This window comes from Lampetra planeri, chromosome 27, assembly GCF_965212315.1.
Source record: "Lampetra planeri chromosome 27, kcLamPlan1.2.h2, whole genome shotgun sequence".
Lineage (NCBI taxonomy): Eukaryota > Metazoa > Chordata > Hyperoartia > Petromyzontiformes > Petromyzontidae > Lampetra > Lampetra planeri.
This window is the reverse complement of record NC_136133.1, coordinates 8579998-8587650: the sequence shown is the minus strand read 5'-3', so window position 1 is coordinate 8587650 and position 7653 is coordinate 8579998. Positions and strand designations below refer to the sequence as shown.

Below are 7653 nucleotides of genomic sequence, written 5' to 3'. Positions count from 1 at the left end.
GCCGACCTTCATAGGCGCTCACTAACAGCACTTGCCCCACCAGGTAAGGCTCACTAACCTGTTGGGTCTTCTCAGAGGCGACCTGGCAATAAATGATAGCTCAACGAAGTGGCTTATCACGTAGGTAGGTGAGTGTGTGGGTAGGTGGATAGGTGAGTCTGTGGGTATGTGGGTCGGTGAGTGTGTGAGTAGGTGAATATATGAGTAGTTGAATGTTTGGGTAGGTGATTGTGTGGGTCGGTGAGCGTGTGGTTAGGTGAGTAGGTGGTTGTGTGCGTAGGTGGGTACGTGAGTGTGTACGTTTGTGAGTATGTGGGTAGGTGAATGTTTGTGTAGGTGAGTGGTTGGGTAGGTCTGTAGGTGAGCGTGTAGGTAGGTGGGTAGGTGAGTGTGTGGGTAGGTGGGTAGGTGAGTGTGTGGGTGGGTGAATAGGTGTGTATGTAGATGGGTGCGTGAGTGTGTGAGTGTGTGGGTGGGTGGATAGGTGAGTGTGTGAGGGTGGGTGGAGCACACACTCAGGGTTGGTGGATCAGACAGATGAACTCCCTTCCCGTGTGAGTTGCGATGCCATGCACCCTGGCTCGCCGGAAGGAGGCAGTACAGCAAGTGCGTACTAATCTCCATCTGTTCCATACGTACGGGATAAGAGCGTTGACCCATTGCACGCGTGAATCTTCTCCGGGTGCTCCGGTTTTCTCCCGCACGTGTGAACACACTCACCACTCGATCGATAGCACCTTCACCTACATAGAGGACCGCAGAGCTCGGGCAATTATTGCCAGCGCTGGCTGCTCACCTACCTCACTCACCAAACCACTCAACCACCAAATCTCTCACCTATACAAAACAAGGCAAAGATTTCCCAGTAAACGCCTGTAACAGACTGTTGGGGCAAGTGCTGTTAGCGAGCAGCACCTATGAAGGCCGGCACGGCACACGAGGGGCTGGGTGGCCAACACCACGCCCGGTCGCCTTTGTCTCTCTAGTGGCGACGTTTACACGCTGCACCGGGTACTCATTTCAGGCTGAGTCGACCTAGGCGATGCCTGGTTCAGATAACCGTCACTCGTGTTGACGTGAGCGATGTGTCGACCCCGGTTCGCCGGGTTCGTAGCGCAGCGCGCTAACCACTGCCCCACCGCTCACAACCCCCCCCCTCGCCCCGCCACCTGCGTAGCCACCACCTCCACCACCTCTCAACAACCTCTAGTCACCATGACCCGAAACAGCAGCAGCAGCGGCGGTGGCGGCGGCGGCAGCAGCTGCAAGGTCCAATTCAACAACCTCAACTGCACGGGCCCGTACCTCCCCGCCGTGGACCGCTCCATCATCCTCACCATCATCACCGTCTCCATCGTGGCCACGGTCCTCGGCAACCTTCTCATCGTCGGCGCCGTCGCCTCGTCGCGCCAGCTGCGCACGCGCGCCAACGCGCTCGCACTCTCGCTCGCCGTGTCCGACCTCCTCATCGGCCTCCTCATCATGCCCGTGAGGATGCTGGGCACCGTCTACCAGTGCTGGTTCTTCGACGAGGTGCTGTGCCACGTGGCGTACTTCGTTGACTACACGCTCACCACCTCGTCGATCTTCCACGTGGGCGCCATCGCCTACGACCGGCACGTGGCCATCTGCGACCCGCTCCGCTACCCGGCACGGTAAAGAGCCGCAGCCGGCAGCGGTGCAAGCACCAATAGCGCAGCTAGAACTAAACCAATCGTGATTCGAAGCTTTCGTGAATGCAGGAATCCATAATCTTTGGTTCTTTCGGTAAAGTCACGTAGGTGGAAAATGAAATAAATTAAGACGTTTCGGGCGCAACACAAGCCCGAAACGTTGTGATTTATTTTATTTTTTACCTACGTGACATTACCAAAAGAACCAAAGAGTGTAACTAAACCGATGTTTTTGTATTTACCAGGTAAGGCTCGCTGAGCTATGTAGATCTTTTTTTTATCAGAAGCGACCTCTGCGTTTAGAATCAACGTCACGCGTTTAGTAGACTTTGTGGCTGCTATAAATGTCCACGTGATAAGCCACTTCGTTGAGCTGTCAGTTTGTGGCCAGGTCGCTTTTGTAAAATAGCAAAACAGCTCAGTGGGCCTTACCTGGAAAAATAAAAATAGTTAATATTTTTTTCTTTGGTTACGTACTGTGCGAAAGAATTTCAGCATACATACGTACTCTAAACGCATGTGTTTTTTTATGTGGAGGAAATAACCGTAGGACCTGCATAAAAATCCACGCGACCACGGGGAGAGAGAGACACGCGTACACTCAAAATATACAGCAGCAGGCGTCAGGGCTGGAATCGAACCCACGACCTCCTGTATACCAGGCGAGGTAGTTAACATCTCCTAGGCACCGTGGGGCCAAAGCTACGAGCTGTGGCCCCCTTGACAAGCACCTGAGTAAAATAACATTGGACGTAGAACTCCGTTTCTGGGATATTGTTTGCATTCGATACGGGCGTCAATTATATTGCAAAGAGGTTACCACTACGGAACTGTAGCGGTTGCATCTTTGCGAAGAAGGAGCGCCACCCACAGCGTTAAATGATGGAGACCGTGAGCGTAACGATGATGCTATTAGAGCAAGAGGAGGCCGCGATGCATAATCGCCTCCAGGTGCCCCCGTGCGAGACAGATCCCAACATCGGGACTCCCACCTGACCCATTGCCGTCACTACGTCACTGATAATGTCGTAATTACACCACTGGGCACAACAACCACTGACAAACTACAACAACAACAACAAACTCAATAGGGTCGTCAGTAACAACACCACCGCGTGTGTGTGGGGGGGGAGCGGTGGTGCAGCGGTTAGCGCGCTGCATTTCCGAACCCGGCGGCCCAAGTTCAATAGTCGTTCACGACGACCAACACCCAGTGACCGCTGAACCGTTGCTGGGCCTGCCCTAGGTCGACTCAACCTCAAATGAGTAACTGGTGCGGTGTGTAGACGTCGCCGCGAGGGAGACAAAGGCGGCCGGGCGCGTTGCTGACCACCGATCCCCCTTCCGCGCCGTGCCGGCCTTCATAGGTGCTACCCGCTAGCAGCACTTGCCCCAACAGTCTGATAAAGGCTATATGGGGGGCCTTTGTCTTTGTGGCCTTACAAGGGACGAATAGGCCACTGGTGCTATGATCAAATGACCAATCCCTAAGACAATCTATAAATGTACTTACATGTAAATATATATCACAAATTATCTATGTATATAAAATACAAACATGCATATATATACATGGGCCATTACGTTAAACGTACATTTAGTAGGCGATGTTTCGAGCAGTAGCGCTTCTTCATAGAGCCATGTGATTTGAAGGAAGGGAAAATTGCACGAAAGAATATAAAATATATGCTGAATGTGTTCGTGTATTGTTTAACAAGTATATCAATATATCGATTACAACTCTCATATATATATAAATATTTAAATGGGCATTTCTCGAAAATAAATAATAGGCGACGTTTCGGGCGACGGCCCTTCTTCATAGCTCACCATGTGCTATAAAGGGCCGATTATATATTGTAAATGTTATATATACCGTATACAAACACACAGTATACAGAATATAGATATATGCATCGATTATCCGGCATCCAACTTTATCCGGCGGTGCTGGGCCGATCCGGCGAAACTGCTCCGGAAGCTGTAATCCCCAGTCCAGCGATGTTGTTGTTGATGTTGTTGTTGATGTTGTTGTTGAAGCAAGAGCGGAGTGGTACGAACTCACAGCGAGTGCCAGATTGAGCTAGTGCGGGGCCTGTAGCATATGCTATAAAGGGGCCCGAAATATGAAAACACAATTTTTTTACTTGCATAGTGAAGTAATTGTATTTTTCCATTTGCTATACAGCCAGACAATACGACGAATCGCTAACCTTACACACCCAGTCGTTCATAAAAGTATGAGGTGGTATAGTACTATAGCAATAGAGCAAGTGCAGAATCACTGAACCGGAATTGATAGCTTGAAAGTGTTTAGCGCGGGACCCTTGAACGTGCGGGGCCCGTAGCTACATTTGTAGCTACTTTTGCTACGCGGATAATCCGGCACTGCTCACAGAACCCCATCCGGAGTCTTCGAAATGAGAGTGGTAAGTACGGTCCAGAAAATAGGTACCTTTTTACAGTAGGATATTTATTTTGGTCAATTTTGTTACGTTTATTTAGGCCGATTTCACACAATAAACGAATGTAAAGCACACAAAAATAAACATATACATAACAACGCGTAAAAACATGTTGTTAAAAAATGTGCAAAACATTTGCTATTTAAATTAAATTAACGATGTGGTAATCATGAATATCCGGTGCCCCCCTTCCCCCGAAGCCGCCGGATAATGATCCGGCTGCTTCGAAAATCGATGATCGATAATGTAATCGATGATCTTCTGTCGCTGTCGTTTTAAGACCGCAGCGTTACCGAATGGCACTGCACTTTTTCCGAAAACGCCCTCCACCCGTACCACCGCAAGCCGCCGCTACGCCCGGCCGCCTTTGTCTCCCCACTTCGCGTGTTTAACGCGCTCGAAAACAGGGCGCTCATTGGGGGGGGGGGGGGGGTGGGGGACGCTCGGTCAGAATCGGAAACTGAATATTTATTTGGGCTGGGAAAACCCCGATGAGCTATGAAGCTTTTTAGGAGATGTTAACTACCTCGCCTGGTATACAGGAGGTCGTCGTGGGTTCAATCCCGACCCTGACGCCTGCTGTTGTATATTTGGAGTCTGCGTGTCTCTCTCTCCCCGTGCTCGCGTGTATTTTTCCTCGGGGTCCTCCGGTTTTCCCCTCCACATTTAGAAACACGCGTTTAGAGTATTTGCCCGCAATACATTTCGACACGATAAGCCACTTCGGTGAGCTATCATTTCTGAGAAAGAACTACGTTTTGCCCAGCGGGGCCTTACCTGGGAGAAGAAAAAAGTTTATTAGTTTAATCGTTTTTAGTTTTACAACGACAAGCAATACAAATACCCAGACATAAAGCTCTTTTCGCAGATGTCCAGTAGGGGCTGACCATGAAGTTACAACCACAATACAAAGTTAAAAGTATATTATAGGTAAGAAAGTCATTACAATTAACTAAATACATGAGCATAAAAAATATGACTACGAACTGCACGAGTACATACATTCCTGCGATTTTTCAATAACTAAATGCAATATTTGTCAAGGCAGTAAAACAACAACAACAATTCCAGACGACATCAGTCTCTCAATAACGTTGCACATTTAAAACAGAACTGTCGGTGGTCAGCATCAGGGTTACAAATCACAGTTTGCCAATGCGGTTGTATCCAGCACCAATCTTCGGCGTCGGAAAATGTTTTTGACAGAGAGGGGGTGCGATGGGTTGTTTCAAAACGTCGCTGCTGCAACGCCCAATGGCTTCTCCACCGACTCTTATTCTTGTTGCCGGGATAGTTAAACGGCGATTCGAGTGGACCTTGGGGGGAGGGAAAAGCCGGGGAACCGATTCAGATATCGGGAGAGCTTAGAACCGGTCCCGAGTTCGATTCCCGCTCACGGCCACCAACACCAGCGACGAGTATCTGATTCGGTACTGGGCCTCTCCTCGGTCGACTCAGCCTAAAAATGAGTAACATAATGCGATGTGTAAACTTCGCCACTCGTGAAGCAAGGCGGCCGGGCGTGGTGCTGGCCACCCACCCCCTCGTGTGCCATGCCGACCTTCATAGGTGCTCGATAACAGCACTTGCCCCAACAGTCTGTTAAGGCTACACGGGGATCTTTGTCTTTGTTTGGTGGCTACGCGGCTGCACGTGGCTGCCTGTAACCCAGATGTGTAGAGATGCTGTGAGAGTCCCCTTCCTAAAACGAATCGATTTTAATTTGACCAGGTAAGGCCCACTGAGCGATGTCGCTCTTCTTCAGAAGCGACCTGGCCACAAATGATAACTCAACGAAGTAGATCATCGTCGCGTGTAAATGTAGAGCCGCTGTAAACGTAGCAGCTCTAAACGCACTTTCCAGGGCGTGGTGATGGCTCACCAATCACCTCGTTTGCCGTGCCCGGCCTTCATAGGCACTCAACGAAAGCACTTTCGCCAACAGTCTGTTCATTAGCTGCACGGAGGATCTTTGTCTTGGGGGCAAGGCCATAGCCGTGGAGTCAACATTGGGGGGGACAAAATCTTCCAGGGGGTCTGGGGTCCCCCCCCTCGCCCCATGAAAAAAAATCTAAATTTGAAAACGAATTTCCTGCCATTTCCTGCCTAAAATCGTAAAAAAATCACTAACATAGGATTGACTTTTTAAAATATTTTTTTTACAATAATGTCTAATAGTGTATTGTATTAAATTGCTCAGTTCTTTCTTTTTTACCTTTTCTTGTTTCATTGTATGTAATGGCAGAGATTCGGGATTAATAAAGTACAACCATAACCACAATCATATGAATATAAATCAATTTTTTTGCAATATATTGGGGGGAGGGGACATTTTGAGCATATTTTAATATTTATTGGGGGGGGGGATGTGTCCCCCCCCCCCAATATATATTATAAGTACGGCCTTGCTTGGGGGGTATGGGGGGGGGTGAGAATGTTAACGAGTCTATCCCAGAACTTGCCGGGTTCCCATAATTCTTAGGTTTTTTCCGGTAAAGTCACGTAGGTAAAACATCAAAATTAATGAAAATAAAATAAAATAAAAACAAAAATCACGACGTTTCGGAGGCAACACAGCCACGCCAGCCGCTGAGCCGCCACTCACCCGACCCAACCACCCCGCCCGCCCGCCGCAGGGTGACGAACCGCACCTTGGGGCTGATGCTGGTGCTCTGCTGGCTCGGAGCGGCCCTCTTCACGGCGCCCACCCTCATCAGCCTGGTGCCCACGTGGTCGCGCGGCGTCATCGAGCGCGTGGGCTGCCCGGACGACTGTTCGTTCTTCGTGAGCGTGGGCTTCCACTTCTTCTTCGGCGAGACCACCTACCTCGTCTCGCTCGTCACCGTCATCGGCGTCTACGCCAAGATCTACGTGGTGGCTCGCAGGCAGGCGCGGCAGATCCAAGCCAACACCACCACCAGCAACAGCAACAGCAAATCCGCGTGGTCCAATATGAAACGAGAACACAACGCGGCCAAGACCCTCGGTGCCATCATCGGCGTCTTCATGTTCGCGTGGCTGCCCTTCGTGGTGGTGGTCACCACGACGCCCGGCGTGACGAGCGTCGCCGTCGCCGTGGCGCTGGAGGTCACCATGTGGATGGGCTACGCGAGCTCGGCGGTGAACCCGTTCCTATACGCGCTGCTCAACCGCCACTTCCGCGCCGCCTTCCGCGACGTCCTCTGCCTGAGGGGGGCCACCGGGGACAGGCGGACGGGCTCGGCCGCGGAGCTCGACTGACGGCGGGGAGAGATAGGGTGGAGGCGGGGGGGAGAGAGATCGGGAGAGAGATGGGGGGAGAGATGGGGTGGGAGATGGGGGGAGAGAGATGGGGAGAGAGATGGGGAGAGAGAGATGGGGGAGAGAGATGGGGGGAGAGATGGGGTGGGAGATGGGGAGAGAGAGATGGGGAGAGAGATGGGGGGAGAAATGGGGTGGGAGATGGGAGGAGAGAGATAGGGAGAGAGAGATGGGGAGAGAGAGATGGGAGAGAGATGGGTGGAGAGATGGGGTGG

At 50.9% G+C, this 7653-nt stretch overlaps 1 pseudogene; it reads left to right on the top strand.

Moving 5' to 3' along the window:
* Window positions 1-1215: 1215 nt before the first annotated feature.
* On the top strand, window positions 1216-7378 carry LOC144727920 (trace amine-associated receptor 365 pseudogene; annotated as a pseudogene).
* Window positions 7379-7653: the final 275 nt, after the last annotated feature.